Source organism: Aptenodytes forsteri, unplaced genomic scaffold (assembly GCF_000699145.1).
Source record: "Aptenodytes forsteri isolate BGI_AS27 unplaced genomic scaffold, ASM69914v1 Scaffold278, whole genome shotgun sequence".
In the NCBI taxonomy this organism is placed as follows: Eukaryota; Metazoa; Chordata; class Aves; order Sphenisciformes; family Spheniscidae; genus Aptenodytes; species Aptenodytes forsteri.
In genome coordinates, this window is record NW_008795907.1 from 1,248,245 (window position 1) to 1,270,398 (window position 22,154).

Genomic DNA, 22,154 nt, shown 5'->3' on the forward strand with positions numbered 1-22,154 from the left:
AAGAGGTTTGACAGAAACGGGTTATACCTCCATGGTCACCATGATGATTTTCCCTGTTTAGCTCTTTGTACCAAAGAAATTCAATTATCACCTAAGAAAGCATTTGGTCTTATTAGCTTAGTTCTATTAGATGAAATGATATATTATGATGCATCTTTGTCCGAGTCCTGTTTCTAAGGCATTAAGTTGCTTCCTATAATTTAACTCTTTAAATACTGTCAAATATCCAGCAGATGTTATCAGTCAAAAGGGACTCAAAATCAGGGCCGTTATGACAAGGATGCTTGATATGAATTTGCCCTGGTTTCGGCTGGGATAGGGTTAATTTCCTTCCTAGTAGCTGGTACAGTGCTGTGTTTTGGATTTAGGATGAGAATAATGTTGATAACACACCGATGTTTTAGTTGTTGCTAAGCAGTGCTTACACTAGTCAAGGACTTTTCAGCTTCCCATGCTCTACCGACTGAGAAGGCTGGAGGTGCACAAGAAGCTGGGAGGGGGCACAGCCAGGACAGCTGACCCAAACTGGCCAAAGGGATATTCCATACCGTGTGACGTCATGCTCAGCACATAAACTGGGGGAAAGCTGGCCGGGGGGGCCGCTGCTCGGGGACTGGCTGGGCATCGGTCAGTGGGTGGTGAGCAATTGCACTGTGCATCACTTATTTTGTATATTCTTTTATAATTACTGTTATTATTATTTTCCCTTCCTTTTCTGTCCTATTAAACTGTCTTTATCTCAACCCACAAATTTTACTTTTTTTCCCGAGCGAGCAGTGTGTGGTGCTCAGTTGCTGGCTGAGGTTAAACCATGACAGATACGAATTTTAAACTAGTAGAAAAGAACAATTGCTGTGATGTTCCATATTGAGTCAGGTTTTCTTCATGGTGGGTTTTTAGTCTGCAAACCATGTCAGGGAGAACCAAATGTGTGACTGCGACCTCAGTTCCCAGTGTGAAGTGCTGGAGTAAGCACCTCAGCCGCAGGGCTGTTTCTAGGTCTCATGTTTGAGAATATGACCTTGAAAATAGGCAACAAGTACAGAATGATGCAGTGATGTCTGCCTGAGCCTGCGGGCACACAGGAGCAATAACAGCAGCGTGAGCCCTTCCATTTGTCTTGGAGGGTGCCTGTTGTACAGAAGTGCAAACACCTGAAGATGATTCCCCTTCCCTCTTACAGAAACAGTTATATCATTGCTAAGGAGTTTGTACGTTATAATGTCTGTATGTAAAGAAAGGGGAGTAAGCTGTGCTGGTATAACCCTTTGATATCACTGTGATCATGTGAGGGCCTCTGTCCAGTCTGTCTGTTTTAATATGAATTGACACCCCTAACCAGAAGAGTTTTATCAGCACAAAGGTGGGTATAGAGCAGACTTGAGAAACAGCATCTCTTTTTTGCAGTATGTTATATGAATGGTGAAAAAAAACCTCTCAGTTTTGTCACAATCGGTGCCTTTTCTAATAATTTAAAAGCTTGAATTACTTACATGTGGAGCTAAAATAGCTCTAAGTGCATTTTTATTGCCTGGCTCTGGAGCTGCCATTTACAGGTTAACAGCCCTAAATGCGTTTAAATAATAGGAGAAGGAGTATATGTAGTACAGTGTTAGAAAATGATATATGTTCTGTTATTTGGATACAAGTAGAGCACTAAAAGCCCTGTTCTGTTTTCTACAGAATATTTTCCTTTGCAGGCCCTGGTTTGTTTTAAATAACTTCCAGTGGACTAGTAAACATTGAGAGGCTTTGAAAGTGTAAAAATGCTGTTATATAAATCTTATGATTAAGAAAATTAAACTACTCATGTATAACTGTCTACTGCAATTATAAGTATACCAATTTTGTGGTCTATTTTAACATCCAGAATTAGTTTTACACTTTTTGTGATAAGAACATTATTCTTGCTTTTCTTTCCCCTCCTGCCCGGTTTTTTTTATGTATTTAAGAAACTAAAGCCAGGGAAATAGTGTGCTGGAGGAGCAGAAAGTTCCAGGATGTTCTGCATGTGGGAAAACAGAAGAGGTGCTAAAAGTACCAACATGAATTTTTTTAATTATTCAAAAAAAGGAAAGACTGAAATTCAGACTACTTAACTTTCTTTATATTCATAAATGCCAGAGGAATTCAGTGGAGATAAGGGTGATACTCTCGCTTCTATAGATAAGGAGAGTGAGGCACAGAGGCAAAGTGGCTTGTTTCAGTTTGCACAAACTTAATTGTACAGGCGGGAGAGATCCCAGACCTCTCCATCTACATCCTTCGTTACTGGGCTTCATCCTGCCTTTCTTGTAGGCTTGTGGTTGCCCTCTAACAGCCTAGAGGCTGCAGAGAAGTTTTTGCCTTTCTGACTCCAGCACACAGTGTATTTTATGAGTATTATTTATACTCATTTATGAGTATTATTTATACTCAGAAAACATATAGCCTGAACTTAAGCAAGTGCTAGCTATTTCTTAGTATATTTAAAGAGAGTCACTGGTCTTTCCTACACGTACCTCCTTTAAACTTCATATTCCTCTTTTCAGATACAGAGCTTGTTTCATACTTCTGGCTGGTTGGAGGATGCATTGCTTTTAGGCTTTAACTGTCCCCCATTAAGTTAGTGAATAATCAAAACCCTGGAAGTCGAAATCAAAAACTTTCTATATCAAATGTGTCTGGTGTACTTACCTTCTGTCAAGTGGCACCTGGTCCAGATTCTCCCTCCTGTGATGCACCAAACTCTCTCCTCTTGCTAAATGACCTGTGCTTTGGAGTAGACAGTGGCTGTAGTAGTTCTGGGTTTTGTATTTTTTTAAAAAAAAAAAAAAAAAAAAAAAAAAAAAAAGGTCCATGTCTTCCACCAAAAATAATCATTTTGCATAAAATGGTGAATTTGGTCAAAGCCTGTTCTTTGTTTTTTTAGAAAACACTTTTTATAGAAAAGACATATCATCCTGAATCTATAGTGTTGGGCTTTCAAGAGATCTTGTCTAATTGCCTGTTCATCTGAGTTTGCTATGTTTAATTCCTGAAAATATTTTAATAGGTCCCTGAATCAGTATTGTGACTTGGGGTTTTTTGCACCTTTCTTAATATGAAAAAGTGTCTTAAACTGTGAAATTAGCACTGCACACATACTGACCAAAACCGAGCCTAGCACTATGCTATTCTATGTGAGAAAGGGGGCTTATCTCAGAAGCAAGCTTTTTTTTGTATCTTCCATTGCAAAAAGTCATCTGTACTGAGCTGATGTGCTAATCTTTCTTCTCTGTAGTGTAATTCCCAAAGTATTCTAGCCTTTCCCATTTCCTCCAGCAAAACCTTAATCATGATGTATTTTGCTTTTCTGTTAGCCATTAGATGCATAATTGTTCTTCCTTAAATCAAAATTAAATTATCCAGCTGATTACCCGCTTCAGCAGATTGTCTGGATCATCTTGCATATTACCTACCATGAACAGTGTCAACCAAGCGTCCCATCTTTCTGCAGCCCTAAAGTAAGGCACATGCAGTTTCTTCCAGACAAGTATGTTGCAGCTTTTTCAGATTACTAGTCATTTATTCAAACTCAATATTTTTTAATGACTCCCCTTCAATTTTTTTATTCTCACTCTTGAAGTCATATATTCTTAATGATTGCACAGTTAAACCCATAGAATTTACTTTCTTGTGCACACTGCATAGCTTACAGAGGATGCTCTGCTAGGCAGGTGTTTGAGTACGCAAGGAACAAGCTCTTTGGAGATTGCAATGCAATTTTCACCATATTGTGATGTTTTTTGTGCCTTGTCTGCTCTCTTGCCTAATATTCCTGACCCACCAGTTGAGAAACAGTATCCTGGACAGTTCACACAACCAGTAAACAGAATTTTTCAAGTTTATTGAGCCTCAGGGCATATCCTGTTTGACACTGTTTTCCGTGATCTTTTGCTGCTTGTTATGGAGAGAGCCTTTGATCATGAATGCATATAGTATTCCTCATAAAGAAGTCGGGGTTCTCTGCACTGAAAAACCTTCGATGGATTTAGTGTAGTCCCCTTGCCAGTTAGACTTCTACCAACACTCCTCAATTTTTGGCTGAGGCATCACTTCGTCTTTGTTTGCATTTAGTCACTGCCATAGCAGATGAGCATTTCAGAAAGTGGTCCTGTCATTAAAGCATCCCCTATCACCTTCCCACCATTAGGCTTTGTTCATACATTCATTCTCCCTGTGGCTCATCCCCAATGTTTAGGCAATTTCAGTGGGGGAAGTGAGGTTTTATGTGCAAATCTATTGTTTTGAAACAAAAGGGTGATAAGGATCAGTGTAAAGTTTCTCAGGCAGGTGAACCACAGCGCAGTAATACCTGCTTGCATCTTCCAGTCCTGTGCAGGCTATAGGTAATGGGCTGAATTAAGACATCAGATTCATGCTGTAAGTGAAGAAAGATAAAACAATTCACAAGGGGCAGAGCCCACACAGTGAATATTTTATTTATATGCTACCTGTGCTTTAGCTGAGCAGAACAGATTGGGATTCTCTTTTCTGCCTTAACACTTCAAAATCTTACTGTGGCTGTTCCTGAGCAATGAGGCAGCACAGAGATAGTGAGCTGGGCCAAATTCATGTCTGGTGTAAGTGGTACTGCCTCTGCTGATTACAGTCGAGTTGCACCAGCTTGTGCTAACTGTGAAGTTCATTTTTCTTCAGTAATTTTCACTGCTTGCTGAAACAACATTGCTCAGGATCCTTCCCCAGACCTGTTACTTTTATTTTCACTGCCTCTTCCTCCCATGCACTAACCCATATTTTAAAAACCCTTCCTTCCTTCCTCTTCAGGACTTGGTCTATACAGTGAGGCCCCCCTCAAAGCCAAGCTGCCTCACAGTTAGCTCAGTCTGTCATGTGTGGACTGTGCAGAGTAAGTTATACGATGGCTGAGCCACAGTTGAATTTGACCACAAATGTAAACTTCAGTTTTTTCATAGTGCTGACAGGGGCTTCAGGATTTATTCTTCTCAGCTTTGCCATAAACAGCCAGACATCAGAGGTCCCAGTAGCATTCCCTGTCCCAGCTCTTGACAGAGGAGAATGCCTGCAGATCCCTCTGCCTGGGATTCAGAATGCTGCTCCTTGTCCCCACACCTAGCGGGGCTGTCACTGCCTCAGGCTCCCACTCAGCTGTCTCTGAAACCTTTCTCTACCTAGCAAAGATCATGGCTCCATTGCCATGATTGACTTGTGCGCCAGGTTCTTGCCTCGGGACTTACAGGTGATATAAACTGCCTAAGAAAACACTTCTTTTTGTATCACATGGGGCTTGTTCGTTGCCTTTTTATAAACTTTTTCTCACATTACGTGGATGGGAAAACGTGCAGTTTCAAATCTTTATTCTGATAAAACATTGCTTTATTTTTTTTGTGTGTGTGAAAGTTTTATTGCGATTCTGAGAGTAGACCTAAGGAAACAGGCAGACAGAAGGACACTTTTGCTGAGATCCGAGTGATGCAGCAGAGCCCTGTACCTGCATTAGGCACCTGGGTTAGCTATAGGCTTCGCTTGTGTTCTAGTCCCAGAATTTCAGTCTGTGCAAGCGGCAACTCGTGTCTTGTTGTAACACCCTGGGGAAGCAGGGTGTAACCTGGGAAGTGAAGCATCACTGTTCTCTAGTGTAGGTAATGTAGGCTGACTGTGACTTCAGAACAGCAGACTTTGTTTTCTGTTCTGGGTGAAGTGTAAAAGCTGATTTTCTTTCTTTACCTAGGGCTTACTTGAAATTTTAGTTAATTTTGTGTTCTGTAGTAATATATTTACAGTCAGGAATACCTTAGAAAATGCCTGTTCATCTTTGCAAAGTGTTTTGAAAGTTCAATAGAGAACAGAGATTGAGAGACAATCCACGGTGCTATAAAAATACAATCACAAAAGCTATTACAAGGATATAATGTACAAAGACATTCCTTTCATTCACTTATTAATGGAAAGGTTTAGGTTTATGCCTTTGTGCTTTTGCAAGCCACAGACACTATGTTCTCAGCCTAAAGCATGTTTTCATACTTCCACCACCTCTAACTCATCCACAGCTGAAAAAGCTGAAAAACACCTAAGGAAGGAAAAAGGAGAGGGGAAAAAAAAAATGTTTGTGATGAGTTCAGTGCTCGTATTAAGTCACTGTCAGCTAAAGCAGCCACTCTTACCACTTCCTTTCCTGCAGTCAAATAAGTTTCTGCAAAGGGCAATAGGATGCTTTCTGAACTGCAACTGCAGAGACCTGTTGTGGAGCCCATGATGGGATCTGTCTGTGCAGAACTCACTGCAAGTCCTAGTCCCAAGTTGGCTGATTTTAATTCAGTAGTTTCATTTCACAAGAGTTTTAACCACAAGGAAGATTAGGTATTATTTGCTCAAATTTCACCCAAATCCTTCTCCTTGTAGGAACTGCCCTTAGGTAGCAGTAAAAAATGCTCCAACACTGACAAACTGGTACTCAGCTCCTCTCCCAGGTGCAGGATGGACACTGCAAACCCTTTAGCAAAATCCAGACGTGCTAGTCCTGCACAGTGATATTTGTAGTACAAATTCTAATTCTGTTGATGTGTCCGTGATTTGTGCGTTTTCTGGAGTGGGATTCTTCAGCTCCCCTGGTTATTAGCCTGTGCTGGGAAGTGAAGGATTTGGTACTGTGAGAAGCCGTTTCCAGGATTTGGAGCATTCTCACAAATGGTTACATGTGTTCGCTGGTTCTGCATGCTCAGAGATGATACACTCTAGAAACTGCATTATGGATCGTTCATGGACCATGTAATGCTTTCCATATGGAGTAAAATAACTTTGTTTTATAAGAGTTGTTTGTTTTAGAAAACATAAATGGCACTAGTTGTGTGGCTTCACATGAGAACCTTTTCTTGCTTGTATAGGGCAGCCTGCCTTTAACACCACCAAGCAACTTCTGCTGTAGTCAGACTATCAGAGTGGTAGTACATTTGGATCACAGACAGGGCTGTGCATGGAGTTTCTTTTGAGCTGCAAGCAACATCACCATCGTCAAGGATTTCTACATGTTGAAAACAGTGAAATCCATTAATGCACAACATGAAGGTTATTTATACATTTACTGTTTATGGTGATGTGCTTGGGGAAGAGAGAAAGCCTGTGTTCAGTGTTGAGAGCATTCTATTTATAATTTTAATTCCTTGCTAAAGGTTTATGTGCCCAACTGTACGAGAACCATGAATGTCAGTTCCTTTGCACAAGAAGCAGTTTAGTTTCCTCTCTTTGCCTGGTGTATTTATTAAGTCAAATTTGTGCATACTCCAGTAGTATTAAATTCATCTATTTGCAACAGGAAAATTCATCCATATTCTAAAAATACTTAAGTACTTTTATTTTATTTTGTTATTTTAGTAGATAAGATTGCTTCCTATCAGCAAGAATTCAAGAAGTAGCCCAGCTTAGAGTAGGTTGCCCTTATAAATTATATCCTCCTAGGAGGAAGAGCAAATCAGAAATCATAAAAGAGCTTTAGCTAGGGAAAAGGCTAATAATGTCACTAACCTCATGATTTGAAGTATGGAAATTGTCTTACAATGTGAAATTCATTATGTTTAGCATTCATGATACTGTTGGACTGTTTAATGAGAAACAACATAATTGATTTTCTATAATGAGCCATCTATCAAAAAACTATTTAGGGGAAAATTGTCTGTTAGCCATTTAAAGAATTTTTTTAAACACAATTTTGCATGCTATTCAAAATAAGGAACTTAACCTCAGAAAGATTTTTTTTAAAAAATATATATAAAAAATTAGCTGGTATTGTAAGTAAATGTGTCATTGTGGAAAGTAAAAGCAGATGTCTTAATGTTGGCAGCTCTCTAAATTTCAAACTTTACATCAGAAGCTGGAACACCTCCCCCCCAGTCAAAATAAGTGTTATTTGAATTAAAATCACATTGTATTTTTTCATGGTGATTTCATTTATAGTATTTACTGGTGTTCAGTCCCTCTGTGTTTATGAATGCAATGTCCATGCAATGGATCAGTGTAAAAAGGGCCTCTGCCCCACTGGCGCTGCTGTGCCTTGTGTTGCGGAGTATCAGTTATGGAGTGCACCAGCAAAGGGAGTATCAGCGTATGTGCAGTGATTGGCACACATCTGTCAAATACCTGAAATTCTCACTTGTGTGTCTGTGAACAGTGAAATGCTTCAGCTGCGCGTGTGGCAAACCTGAGAAAATGGAGGCCCTTGGGAAAAGGAGCTTTCTTGGGGTGACACTCAGTCCTGTGTGTTCACTGGGTGAAGATAGGATCAACAGTGAAAAAAGCACTTAGATGCCCATACCAATTTCTGCTTTAAACTATGTTTTAGAGCTGCTGTTAATAACACTACTGCGCATCCAGTGGTTCCACATGTCAAGATTCAACTATCACCCACGTCTCCATGAAACTACTCCTAAATTTGGGTAGTTATTCCTAAACCAGTTCTCAATCTACAAAACTTAACTGGAATCATAGAATATCTCGAGTTGGAAGGGACCCATAAGTATCGTTGAGTTCAACTCCCTGCTCCTCACAGGAGCATAACTACATAACTTCACATAACTGTAAAAGATTTCAGTTTGCTTTTAAATAATCTTAAACTTTTAATTATGACAATAAATAGGAACAATCAATGCAGTATTAAGAAACTGTGCAGAGCAAGTGGATAGGAAAGCTGAATGATCTGCTGAATCTCTTACGACCCAAGGCTTCAGATTTCAGTTTTTGGCAGTGGATTCCAACAAGTCTTTTGCTTCATTTATTTTTGTTGCTAAGTAAGGTGATCGACCTTTATCAGGATGATTCAAAATCATGATTCTTCTATGGGCTGTTCTGACTTTGGCCTTGCCAGCAGATGGACTTACACATAAAATAAGACTAGCTTCTCACCTACTCATTTTCTGTTCAAATCCTCCTTTATAGTACAATGAAAGACTAGAAGTTGAAATCCTCTTTGCTGTCACTGTAATTGCTTGCTCCAATGGTTTCCAAAGGTGGAAAGCATAACGACCTGCAAATGCAACAGTTGCAAGACCAAGTCCAGCTGCTATCATAGTTTATGGCCAGCCCTCGGTCCAGCTTGGCTTTGCCCTTGCTGGTGCTCATAGGGACCCTGGCGTACTCGGCATAGCGCAGGCCCTCGGAGGAGCCTGCAGCTCCTTCCATGATGGAGGGGGGGAGGGGAAAGTGCTACAGGTCATCCGGAGGGACAAACCACTTGGAAGGACTGCCACTTGGAAAGACCTAGTACCCCAACTATACAAAGGGCGTAAGCCTGGAGACCTCTTAGCAGAGTCTAAGAGTTTCCATTACCTTGACCCAACATGCTAGATGCTGTGCACAGAGCAGAAAGCTTTTCCTACCCTACAGAACAAGTAAAGTGCATACCCAGAAGGCAGAGGGACTGTAATAAGGCTAGCAGACTTCAGTAGAGCTTTTTAGTACACATTAAGATACTTTATAGGCATTCAGGTTTGCCATGTGATATTGATGAATAATCCTGTAGTAGTCATTAGTAAAGGAAGGGCTCCATACAGAGATGATGGCCCTCTGACACCTCACTCCTGTTCATGCTGAGGCTACCACTTACAGATCCAAGGAGACTAATTTTTTTCCACCAAAACAATTCTGAAGTTTGGGTAAGATCTGCCTCCAATAGACTGGAACCTCACTACCTTAGACTTTAAAAATTCATACATTCTAAAATTAATACTCCTGTTTATTGATTAATTTTGGAAGTGTATACTAAATACCTCTAATGCAGTGGTCTTGTTCCATTATGTTTCATTCATTTGCAGAATTCCATGTTTTATTGCTGTTGAAGTTAGCTGAAAGTGAATCCTATGAATATCTTTTTGCACCAAGTTCCTTGAACTCTGTTGCTGGCCAGCTAACATCTGGAGGGCCACTAAAACCAGGGGGAGGTTTAGATTGGACGTGAGGAAAAATACCTTTACTGAAAGAGTGGTTAAACATTGGAACAGGCTGCCCAGGGAAGTGGTTGAGTCCCCATCCCTGGAAGTATTTAAAAGATGTGTAGATGTGGCGCTTAGAGACATGGTTTAGTGGGCATGGTGGTGTTGGGTTGATGGTTGGACTCAATGATCTTGGAGGTCTTTTCCAGCCTTAATGATTCTATGATTCTAAAAAAAGTTAGAAAAATGCTACTTGAAACCCCCTCAAATAACTTCAGGCGTTGCTCCAATAGTCTCTGAAATATTGCCCATCCAGGCTGGCTTCTCTCACTGGCACTGTGCAACCCTGTCATACCACTGTATAGGCAGCATAAAGGAGGAATTCAGCAAAATCGTGTTTCTGAAGGAAACTCTCAGTGTACCAGCCACTAGCACTCTCAAATGCTGTAGTTTTTACGCAGCCATATTCAGCAGTGGCCTTGTGGTTATACTGAAATAAAATGTTCTGGTTAAATTGTTTCGTCTTTGAAATCGTCCACAACTGAAAACCCTAGGGTGAAAATGAGCATATAATTTTCTCGCTATTTTAAACCACGTAAGCACCAAGAAAAATAGTATGATTCATTTATTTTGGAGAATGTTGATTAACTAGCAATTAAAGCTTTATAGTATTTTCTTTATGGAACAACAAAGGCCAGTTTAAGGCTTTTACTTTAGTTTCGGCTCATTGGATTGGCTTCATACCTGGTACAGACAGATAAACGCTCTGAAAGCATATGAAGTACCTGCATGCAGCTGAACATGGCCCACTTAGCTCAAAAATATGATGGGTGTTCACAGAAGGAACTTTCATTCATTCACAGCATCTGGTTCCATTACATTCAGCCCAATCAAGCCATGAAATTGAAATTAAATTACTTTTGATGGTGGTAATATTATAAGAATGTAAGCAAGATTGGGGGAAGGGAAATATCTGCCTGGCAGAAGAGGCTCTTAGTAAGGACAAGCTGTGTGAAATGCCTTTAAATTGTTTCACATAAATGACTGGATGCATGGGAAGATGAACTTGGAACTATTTGATTTATCCAAAGTGCATTTCACCTGCTCTTTAGAATCGATATTGTGTCTGTGTAACGCAGCATTGTAGCATAACCTCTTCCTGCAAAGGCTCTGATGCCCACTTTCAGGTCTCTTTGGTGGGTGACACATGAACACCCCCCACCCTGCAGCACCCCCTCCACCACCCCTGCTGTGCTCCCCTGCCCTGCAAATCCTGTTGCCACCCAGTGTTCTCCCAGCTTGTGGACCTAAGTACTGCTGCTGCCCCCTTCGTTGGCTGTCCTGGGGGCAGCAGCATGGAAGGAAGGGCTAGTGGGGGAACAGTCAGCAGGAGGTATGTGGTGTGAGCTGGGCAGGAGGATGGGGGGAGGTAGGATGGCAAAATGGAGACAGCGGGAGGAAAAAGATGGGTAAAGAATACGGGCATTATGCAGAACCAGAATAAAATCAGCATCTGGAAATGGGCCATGGTTTCTAGCCTGAGGGCTCTGCCAACTTGTGTATTGAAGTGTGAGCAGGGGGAAGGTGGGCTTTGGGTGTGTGGCTGTTGAGAAACATCAGGTGATAGAGCAGAGTGGTGCAGTGTTGCTTTCTACTTTGAGGTCTATGGTGATTTCTATGCTTGATGAAAAACTTGGTGCAGCTTCTAAGTCTCTATATTTATTTTTGCCACCGTTACAATAATCTTCATTCACTGTGCAGCCATGATTTTCCAATGAAATGTATGCAGTAGGGTAGGTACATAGTGCAAATGTACTATATACACATTATAGTATAATACACATAATGTGTAATGCATTATATAACGTATTTTTATTGTAATATATACATGTAGTATGTACATGTACTGCATACATATTACACAATTATATACACAATATACATTTTTAAGTGTTAGGGTTTGGAAGGCAGAAGGTGTTCCCATCTCCCTAGGCAGTTAGCCACTGAAAACATCAGGGCTATGGCATGTTTTTAGTGAAGCTGCTGAACTGCTTAGGACAGCTTTCCGAGTCATGTGGAAAGAGAAGCTCTGTTCAGACATACCTACGCCAAACTCATGTACAAGTTAACTGCTGGGAAATGTAGTCGGATTGTTTCCCAGGCTGAGCTTCTATATCCGTGGGAGGACTGGACTCTGCTTAGGGAAATAGGGATATGCTAAAGGCTATAGAAACACCACTCAGCTTACAGATGTGGCTGCTGTTTCTGCTCTACAAAAGTTGTCATAGCTCTGGGTGACATCTTGGTGCCACGATTTTCCATCAGTAAAATCATAATGTCCTCCTGTGTCTGAGGGCTTGTTTTCAAGATGTTGGTAATAGGCATCACCAATGAGAATACTGTGGCAAGTCATTGTCCCAAACAGTCTGCTTGGGGTGTCCCAAAACAAAATGGAGAGCTTATGCCCTTCTACCTCCCGTGTGCTCGCTGGATGCCAAGCACCAGTTCATGGCCTGATTCACAGCCCGCTGTGAAAGCAAAGAATCATTGCCCTGGTGTCAGCGCATTCCTCCTCTTGTGGCCAAGTTCTTGGCAAGGCACGGGCATCAGTGCAAGCTTGAAATGAATACCTTGCTTGCTTTCTGTTGAAACAAGAGGAAAAATAGAGGATAAAAATACAGAAGTGCTAATAAAGCTATTGTAACCTTATTTATATATATAAAAAAAAGCTTCCAAAAGTTTTTGGGTACTTCGTAACTGCAGAGTTATTTGAAATAGAATCATAGAATCATTGAGGTTGGAAAAGACCTCTGAGATCGAGTCCAACCATCAACCCAACACCACCATGCCCACTAAACCATGTCCCTAAGAGCCTCATCTACACGTCTTTTAAATACCTCCAGGGATGGGGACTCAACCACTTCCCTGGGCAGCCTCTTCCAATGTTTAACCAGTCTTTCAGTAAAGAAATTTTTCCTCATGTCCAATCTAAACCTCCCCTGGCGCAACTTGAGGCCATTATAGTACACAAATAGTTGTGTACATCTCCTAGTAAAGTTGCTAGAGCTGTTGGCACCCTGCAGAACAGGCAGCTAGACACTGAATGGGTGTTCTTGTTATGTAGGACTAGATAACCGCTGTCTTCTGCCTCCTCATAGCTCTTCCAGGTTCAGTTCAGGTACAAAATTGGGTGTCTCTTCACTGCACCTTCTTGCTCCTAGGAAAGAGCAAAGGTCCAGCAGCTGTGCAGGTACCAATGGGGCTCCCAGCACAGAAAGTGAAGACTGCTCATGCCCCTAGCCATTTCCAGGGCTTAGGAAGCATGAGGCCTTGAAACCTTGTCGGCACCAGAGCGCCCTGCAGATGTCTGACATCCCTCACAGTCCTGACAGCACTGGACCAGGCTCTGTGCTGGTGTCAAACAGGGTAGCTGAAGGCTGAGTGGTTATACAGCTTGCTCAGGGTACCCAGGCAAATCAGTGCCAGTGGAAGGAAGCACATCTGTGGGCCGCTCCCTCATGTAGTGCTGAGCTTGTTGCAGAGAACAAGTGCTTCATTTGATTTCTCTAAATACCTCATTGCCTCTAATGATAAACTACATTTACCCAGCAGTTTCCCTGGTCCTGAATGAAGCTGCATGCAGCTGTTGTGTTTCCTGTTTATGCTCAGTCACCGAATTAGTCACCTCCACAGATTTTTTTTCTGAACAGTTTCACTGTTGCTTTTTTAACCGGCTTCCTAATTGTTGTGGTTTAACCCCAGCTGGCAATTAAGCACCACACAGCTGCTCGCTCACTCCCCCCCAGCAGTGGGACGGGGGAGAGAATTAAAAGAGTAAAAGTGAGAACACTTGTGGGTTGAGATAAGAACAGTTTAATAATTGAAATAAAATAATAGAATAATAATAAACTGTAATGAAAAGGAAAATAACAAAAAGAAAGAAACAAAACCCAAGAAAGATAAGTGATGCAAATGAAAAACAACTGCTCACCACCAACTGACCAATGCCCAGCCAGTTCCCGAGCAGCGGTCACTGCCCCCATGCCAACTCCCCCCAGTTTATGTACTGAGCATGACGTCACATGGTATGGAATGTCCCTTTGGCCAGTTTGGGTCAGCTGTCCTGGCTGTGCCCCCTCCCAGCTTCTTGTGCATCTCCAGCCTTCCCAGTCAGTAGAGCATGGGAAGCTGAAAAGTCCTTGACTAGTGTGAACACTACTTAGCAACAGCTAAAACATCGGTGTGTCATCAACATTGTTCTCATCCTAAATCCAAAACACAGCACTATGCCAGCTACTAGGAAGAAAATGAACTCTATCCCAGCCGAAACCAGGACACTAATATTTCTGTGATTGTAGGGGAAGGATTTATTAAACATTAATCCATCTAGGCTTACATGTATCCGCCTCAGGTTGGCTGGTGGGCTTGCTGCCATGCAGCTCTCACGCAAGCCAGCTCCTGCTCGCTCCCATCTGCAGTGAGGGCTGGGTTGCTGACCTCAAACCTTGATACTCTTTTTCCTCCCTTCTTCAAAGCGCTGTGGAAGCAAAATACCCATAGATGAAAATGTTGGATATTCTGCCCCTGCGTATGCTGCCCTCTTGGTGAGTCAGGACTTTATTGAAAGTTTTGAAAGTATAATAAATGATGAAGAGATGTCAAGATGGGAGAGGATGGCAGTGTTTCCATGATGTGTTGAGTTTCTCTCTTTGACAAGGTGTGTTGCTGGTTTGGGGGTGGGGTGTTGGTGCTTTTTTAAATTTTCCTGAGTGCGTTAGAATACACCATTTATTTTTCTAGGTTAGTGGGTGAGATCCCATGCAAATTGTTCCTCAAAACATACTTGCTTTCCTTGTCCAGGAACAGCGTGCCTTTTCATGTCTATATTTAGCCTTCTCATAAACATGGACAGTTCCTAAAAACCAGTGTCTTTCTCTTTACATAGCCAAGTCTGCCAGAAACCAGTCCAGAGAAAGCAATTTCATTTACCACAGCATTTCTATAGCCTTACTATTTTTGGAGGTGTTTTCAAAGGCAAATGCACAGAAAGCAGCAGCTGTTTCAGTCACACATTAAAATCAAGTTCTCTAATGTTAGCTGAGGAATGAATTTTACAACACATCACTTTTACTGTCATACCTGAAATGAGTGATTTAACGGATGACTATAATTTAAATCAAAATATTGCAGGCTTCGTTCAGGAAAAAAAAAGTGGGTGAGATTTAAATGAGAAATAAATCTAGATCAAAACTCTAGACTTTGTTTTCTCATGCTAATTTTCAAAATAATGAACATACTTCATCTTGTTATACACGTTACACAACATTAATACCCTGAGGCACGGTCCATTGTGCCAGTGTCGCTTGGCTAGTCCTGACAGGGCTGCCACTTCGTCATCTTCCAGAGCTAATGGGCACCTTGCCAGCGTGGATCTCTGTGTGAATGCAACCTGCTGCCGATGTGTCCGTAATTAAACAGGCCTTTTCCCATGTGAATAAATACCTGTATGGTTACGAAAAGAGACTAGCACAGAGAAGAGATCAACTAATAAGATTGGGGATGACTGGTAAGACAGGGAATATTCTGTGTATGAATAACAGCTGTCCAGAAAAATAGTGGGGACAAGGCATGCTATTCTGCAGGGCTCTTCTGCAGGGCTCTCTTGTTACGAAAGGCACCCTGGGAGGGGACACCTCCTTCCTCCTGACTTAAGGAAAAAGTCACCTTCTTGTGCACAGTAGCATTTTCCTGGTTCTGTCCGCGTCGTGCCAGCAGCAGGCACATTCCCAGCACCACCTTCACCAGACAGACGTGGCTCTGGCAGATCTGCTGTGAGGACTGGGCAGCTTCACAGCCAGCTGAGGTGCTTTGTACGGTCACCCACTGCTTCACCAGCAGTTAGATTTACATTCCTTGTTGTTTCAAAGTCTGTTGCTGTGAGTAGCAAACTACCTAGTCATTCCCTAGGCCTCCCACTTACAAGACATACAAAAGCACAAGGGAATACCCTGAGTCCCATTCATACACATAACCTTGAATCCTAAGAACTAACCTGAAACTATATTCCACAATGAATTCCAAAAGTGTTGTGCTTTTATTTTTTTTATTTATGGGTTTTAACAAATAACGTGTCAGCAAACAGTTGTGTAACTCATCTGTCATATCATATTTATCCTCAATCAGAGAATATTTTGAAAGAAAGTCATATCAAGTCAAGCTTGTGACAGGGTGTATGAATCTGAGTGAAGCTGAAAGGTCCCAGGGCTGGTGAGTGCCTGTGGCTGCCAGGCTGCAGTGTGCCATGTGCAAGCAGTAAAATGATGAGGGTGAAAATAAGGTGCATATGAAAGTCACAAATCAGATCTGTGTTTTCTCTTCCTGCTACTGTATTCCTTCTGCATTCTCTCATGATGTATCAGGAAGCCACCTTGGTTTTTATAGGCTTCAGAATTACGGGATATTTTTTCTTCACATGTACATTTGATGATAGTTAGAGAAAATGAAGATTTCGTTAATCACTGAAGTGTGTATTTGTACAAGATGGGACACTCTTTTAGTCTCTGTTTCTAAGTCTGCTCACGCTGACAAATGAGGCTGAATGCTTCCAGAGGGAAGGACCCAAGTGTCCTAAGGTTTTAGGTGACTTAGGGCTTTTCTGTGTACAAAAGTGAACCAGATCCCTACAGCTGAGTTATGTGGATACCCTGTTCCTGAACAGAAGGGAACTTCTCCTGAATAACTGTCTTTGCAAATAGAGCACCCTTTGGGGGAGTTTTTCTGGCACAGCTGTCAGAGGATTCTGTAGTCATCAGGTTGGTGGTTGTAGCTGAGCTCTCCAGTGAGTCTTGTGTCACCTCTCAGCTGGAGAAGGTCCGGTTCTGCAAGGCAATAGGGAATTTTGAAGAATACACAGGCAATCTGTTATTTTTGGACACTTAATGCTGACTTGGTAGCCTTAGTGGTAACAGATTATTATGCATAGATATACAGTAGCCTATCCATCTGTTAATTATCTTCCCTGATCCACCGAAACGGTGCAATATTTTTCTCAGTCATATGTAACTCATATATAAGTCATATATTTATGCTGGAAGGTAGCAGGCAATATAAATCATTGCAGTGCTTAGTTTTTTGTTTAGAAGAATGGTTTTCTTTTGTCTTAAGTGCCTTTTCATTTTAATGTGAGATAGGTTGAATTCTGACTAGGTTTTCAGAAAGAAAAAACAGGACTCAGTCTGGGGTCTCCAGGCTTTGGCTGGAAAATGTAAATCTCTTTCTTTGTTCCTGAGCAAGAACCAAATGGCAGGGTTACGTGGAAATAGGTACAAAGTTGTCCCAGTTGGTTGTTGCAGTGCAATTAGTTTGGTATCTGGATGCCAGATCTTTTCATGTGCCTAAACGTGTGAATTTGCAGCTTCCTTTCAGAAGATGCCATCCCAGTTGCATATCTGTTCACTGACTCTTGACATGCAAAAGTAATGAATGAGAGAAAATATTTCAGTAATGATTTGGGGGTGATAGGGAGGGAATGGAAAAGTGCTAAGACTCATCTTTTCTCAGCTGTGAAGTTTAATTGTAGTCCTTATTCCCTCCTGGCTCCATCCCAGATGCCATCCTAACATAAAAAGGAAAAAGAAGAAGAGGAGGAGCTAGTTGGGACAGTATCCTGGTTTTGGCTGGGATAGAGTTAATTTTCTTCCTAGTAGCTGGCATAGTGCTGTGTTTTGGATTTAGGATGAGAGCAATGTTGATGACACACCGATGTTTTAGCTGTTGCTAAGTAGTGCTTACACTAGTCAAGGACTTTTCAGCTTCCCATGCTCTACCGACTGGGAAGGCTGGAGGTGCACAAGAAGCCGGGAGGGGGCACAGCCAGGACAGCTGACCCAAACTGGCCAAAGGGATATTCCATACCATGTGACGTCATGCTCAGTACATAAACTGGGGAAAGCTGGCCGGGGGGGCCGCTGCTCGGGGACTGGCTGGGCATCGGTCGGCGGGTGGTGAGCAATTGCATTGTGCATCACTTGCTTTGTATATTCTTCTTATTGCTATTGGTATTATTATTATTACTATTTTATTTTATTTCAATTATTAAACTGTTCTTATCTCAACCCATGAGTTTTCTCACTTTTACTCTTCCGATTCCCTCCCTCATCCCACCGAGGCAGGGGAGAGTAAGCGAGTGGTGCTGTGTGGTGCTCAGTCGCTGGCTGAGGTTAAACCACTATATATATATATATATGGAGAAAAAGAAGGTAAATCTGTTAGGATATACGAGGCAGGGGAGTAAGCGAGTGGTGCTGTGTGGTGCTCAGTCGCTGGCTGAGGTTAAATATATATATATATATATATGGAGAAAAAGAAGGTAAATCTGTTAGGATATAAAAAGGATAAAGACTTCTGCAAAGTGAGTAAGCTGGGTGTAAGGCTGCCTGGGGAGTCGCTGGATGAAAAGGAAATAAAGCAGCTCCCACACTTACTTGGGACAAGCCCCGAGTGAGATGTGTAAGGGTGGAGCAGTGCAGCACAGCTGTATATATATATATATATATGGAGAAAAAGAAGGTAAATCTGTTAGGATATAAAAAGGATAAAGACTTCTGCAAAGTGAGTAAGCTGGGTGTAAGGCTGCCTGGGGAGTCGCTGGATGAAAAGGAAATAAAGCAGCTCCCACACTTACTTGGGACAAGCCCCGAGTGAGATGTGTAAGGGTGGAGCAGTGCAGCACAGCTGCCTCACGCTTCCCATGTCCACAGTGAAACGAACTCCAGTGGCTGTGTCAGCAGTGCTGGTCTCGCTAGCACTGATACAGCAGCCCCCTGCTTTTGTGGAAGTATGGAGGGTAGCATGAATCTTCTCTGCCAAACTGAAGGTCTTTGTATTTCAGTGAAGAAAATACACAACATCAAAATAAGCTGAAGATTATCTTAAACCAGTAGGAAGAGGTTTCAAAACAAAACCCCTCAGAAATGGGCTACAACTTGTGAATGTCTCTGCAACTTTAAATGCACCCCAGTCAAAAGTGCCTCTGGGTACCCTGAGCTCTGAAGAATATCATTAAAAAGGGAAGTAAGCTAGATCATTGCTTGAAAAGAAAATTCAGTAGTGGCACAAGCACTTCGTAATTTCAAATATGAAGTCTCCTCTAGGAGAACAGTAACTAAGGGATCCCAAAATATCAACAAGGCTTTCATGGACTTTGGCTTCCTTTTTTTTTTAAAGCAGTAAGCTGAGCTGTATGCCTCATCCTTTCTCTATAACCCAGAGGTGATTAGAGAGTTCCTGTGAAGTACCAAAATGCTATACTCAGATGATAGAAAAGATGTGAATAACCATATCTTGGAAGAAACATTTGAGCTTTGCCTTAAAAAAAAAGGATGGTAAGGACAAATCTGCCAGAGAGGTAAATGTGTGCAAGTAAGAGTTTTATCACCTCTGTTAGAAGCTGGATCCTATGTTCCTTAAAAAAAATAAAATAAAAAGTATGTTTAATCATTCCCTGGAAATGAGATCCCTACTGTAACAATTAATTCATAAAGCTGCCAAAGACTTCCAGGCCTGTGGGAGTCAGGCTGGCATCTGTGATTAATGCTAACTGCAGGTGTGTGGCTGGGTTTCCGAAGAACCAGCCGTAGGGGAGGCATCAGAAATTACTTAACCCTGCCCAAGTGGGCTTTGTCAAGAGACCCCCTATGAACAGATAACAAGAGGGAAATTGTAATTTTACAGCAATTCAACAGGTAATGTCAAATGCCTCTTGGGGCGCTTTTTGCTTCAGCAGAGAAAAAGCATTAGATATGATTGAAGGGCACTCTCCATATTACAGATCTGAAGTGATTCAAAGAAGTCATCCAGTGAGTTGATGCAAAAGGAATGACCCACAGCTTCTGTGCTTGATTGTCCTGGGTAGCTGCAACTGGGGGAAAAAACAGAAGAGCTAATCATCTGCCCTTGTTTTCTCTTTACAAGTCTTCACTGGAAGATCCAGTAATATCAGGATGTTCAAGAGGTAAATCAGCTGCTCTGCGAGCTGTGCTCAGTAACCCAGGCTTTGTTAGAGACCCAGCTGGAAGCCTGGCTGGGCTGGGATCAATAACATGTGTGCAGAGCTTGGCTCTAGGAGTTAAGCCCTCCCACCAGGAAGGAGGGAGAGCAGGCAAAGGGCCTTGAGTCATGATTATCATCTCATTAGGAGGGAAACAGCTATTCAGTTTAATGAGGGAAAGAGGTACTTTTCTGATGTAACTGTAGTGTAACTAGACTAAGGGCAGTTTTATTTCTTTTTTTTTTTTTGGTGTGTGACTTTTATAAACACGTGTACCTGTGCTCTCTGTCTTAGACATTTTGACTTTTTTTACCTTAATGTGGATTATTGTTATTTAAGATTAAATGGATCAAACAAGGTATTTTTTTTATTTGGCATGGCAAATCCATAAACTAGGGTTTTTTTGGTTTAAGAAGTTTAGCAAGTGCCCCAACTCCCCAGCACATCCAAGGGGGATACGTCCTGCGGTATCCAAAGGACAACACTGGAGTGGGTTCCCATTTGAGCTGCACGGAGCAGGTAGGGTGCTAGTACCACTGGGGTAGGGGGAGGAGAAATATCATTTAGTGGCTGCTGGTGACACTGAAGTCACCCTGGCATGCAGAAAGGTGCTGGGCTACGTGCCAGCCCCCAGGCTCCCAGGGAGTGTTTCACAGGTATCTGATTCCTACCAAAAATGTCACTCTGCACTGAATTGCATCACTGGATGACAGTGTTATTCTGAACAGTTTAGCCTTCAGTACTACACATGACACTCTTTTGTAATATGATGGAAACAAGCAAAAGCCGGATTTGCAAATATGCTGTGGAGCAGAAGTAGAGAGACTCCTGATTGCTGCAGTATGGCCCCCAGCTGGGAAGGCCCTGGGAAGGAAGTGCGAGTCCTGATTTAGTGCTTCTGCTGAGCATTTCCATCCTCGAAGATCAACAGTATATGGTTTGCATTTACACTGTTTGTGTGGGGAAATACCAGTATCAGATGAACATCACTCAGTAAGGTATCTCACAGCACCATACACACAGCCCCTCCTGGCCCTTTTTGTTGAGCAGAAGGCACATGGTCCTTGGCTTTTTTAGAGAGTAGGCTGTGTGGAGCTTTAAAGGCAAACTGTAGGAAACAGCCCACTGTAGGGGGTGGTGGGGATCTCTCTCTCATGTTTCCAAAAAGCAGAAGTGACTTGGTTTACTCCATTTACTTTAATGCCATGATGCACCTTGACAGAAAGGAGGAGCTCGCCTTTGAGAGAGGAGAGCAAGGAGGGAGTGTTTGTCCAGCTGGTCTGGCCGGGGAGCCTAGCAGAGGGATCCCTTGTGGTGCAGGGGGAGGCCATTGGATTGTAACCTTGAGCAGCTGAGAGCGGCTGGAAAAGTGAGAGTAGTACAGACAGAGCTTGGAAAGAGAAGCGAAGTCACAAAACCGTCTTAAAAATTTGCTGGGAATTAAGAAGTGCAAGCCCAGGAAGGGTGCTGAAGGGGGTGCCAGGCATTTTAGGTCGGAGTTTTGATTTTGGCATGGCTGCCAGCATCCCCACATCGGTGTGTAACCCCCTTTCCCTTTCTACCCAAAGGCTTTAATTCACTGTATTCTGTTTGACTAATAAAAGATATCTTCTTTTAAAAAAGGCTACCCTGCGTTACCACAGGCACTGGCAGGTTGTGTAGCTCTCCAGGGGAATTAAGTCTGTTTTAAAGACTTTGGGTGTTTCTGGATTCCCTGTGGAGGGAGCAGACTGAAGACAGGTGTTTGAGGGTGAAAGGCAAGGTCCCCACCAGTCCATGACCCATGTAAGGAGGTCTGGCAGGGCTTGGCACATATCATTTGTGTAATCAGGTACTTCATATGAAGAGATTAGTTTTCTTTAATTCATACACTAAGTAATTTGAGAAACCATCTAGGATTCCAAAGGTTGATATAGATCTGGTTTTATGTTGGCATAAAACAAAATTATGCATAGTTTTGTGTTTCATACAAATTTTAAATGTACTGTGATAATGGAGCACTATCCTTTTCAGTCAGTCTAACCTGAAGAGAATCAGAGAATTTATAATGAAATTAGAGGAACGCTCAGTTTTGGTAAATTTTTCTTAAAGCATCAGCAAAGTAAAGAGGCTGATTTCTAATGAAGCTTTCCGTGTGCCTCTGAATTCATGACAGCTAAAACAATTCTGTTAGCTCGCAGATT

At 42.1% G+C, this 22,154-nt stretch overlaps 1 protein-coding gene and 1 pseudogene across 1 annotated transcript in view; one reads left to right on the plus strand and one right to left on the minus strand.

Annotated features, from left to right (window-relative positions):
* LOC103903132 (glypican-5) overlaps positions 1–22,154 on the plus strand; it is a 395,395-nt gene that overhangs the window by 323,820 nt on the left and 49,421 nt on the right. The window lies entirely within an intron of this gene.
* LOC103903131 lies at positions 8,727–9,230 on the minus strand (annotated as a pseudogene).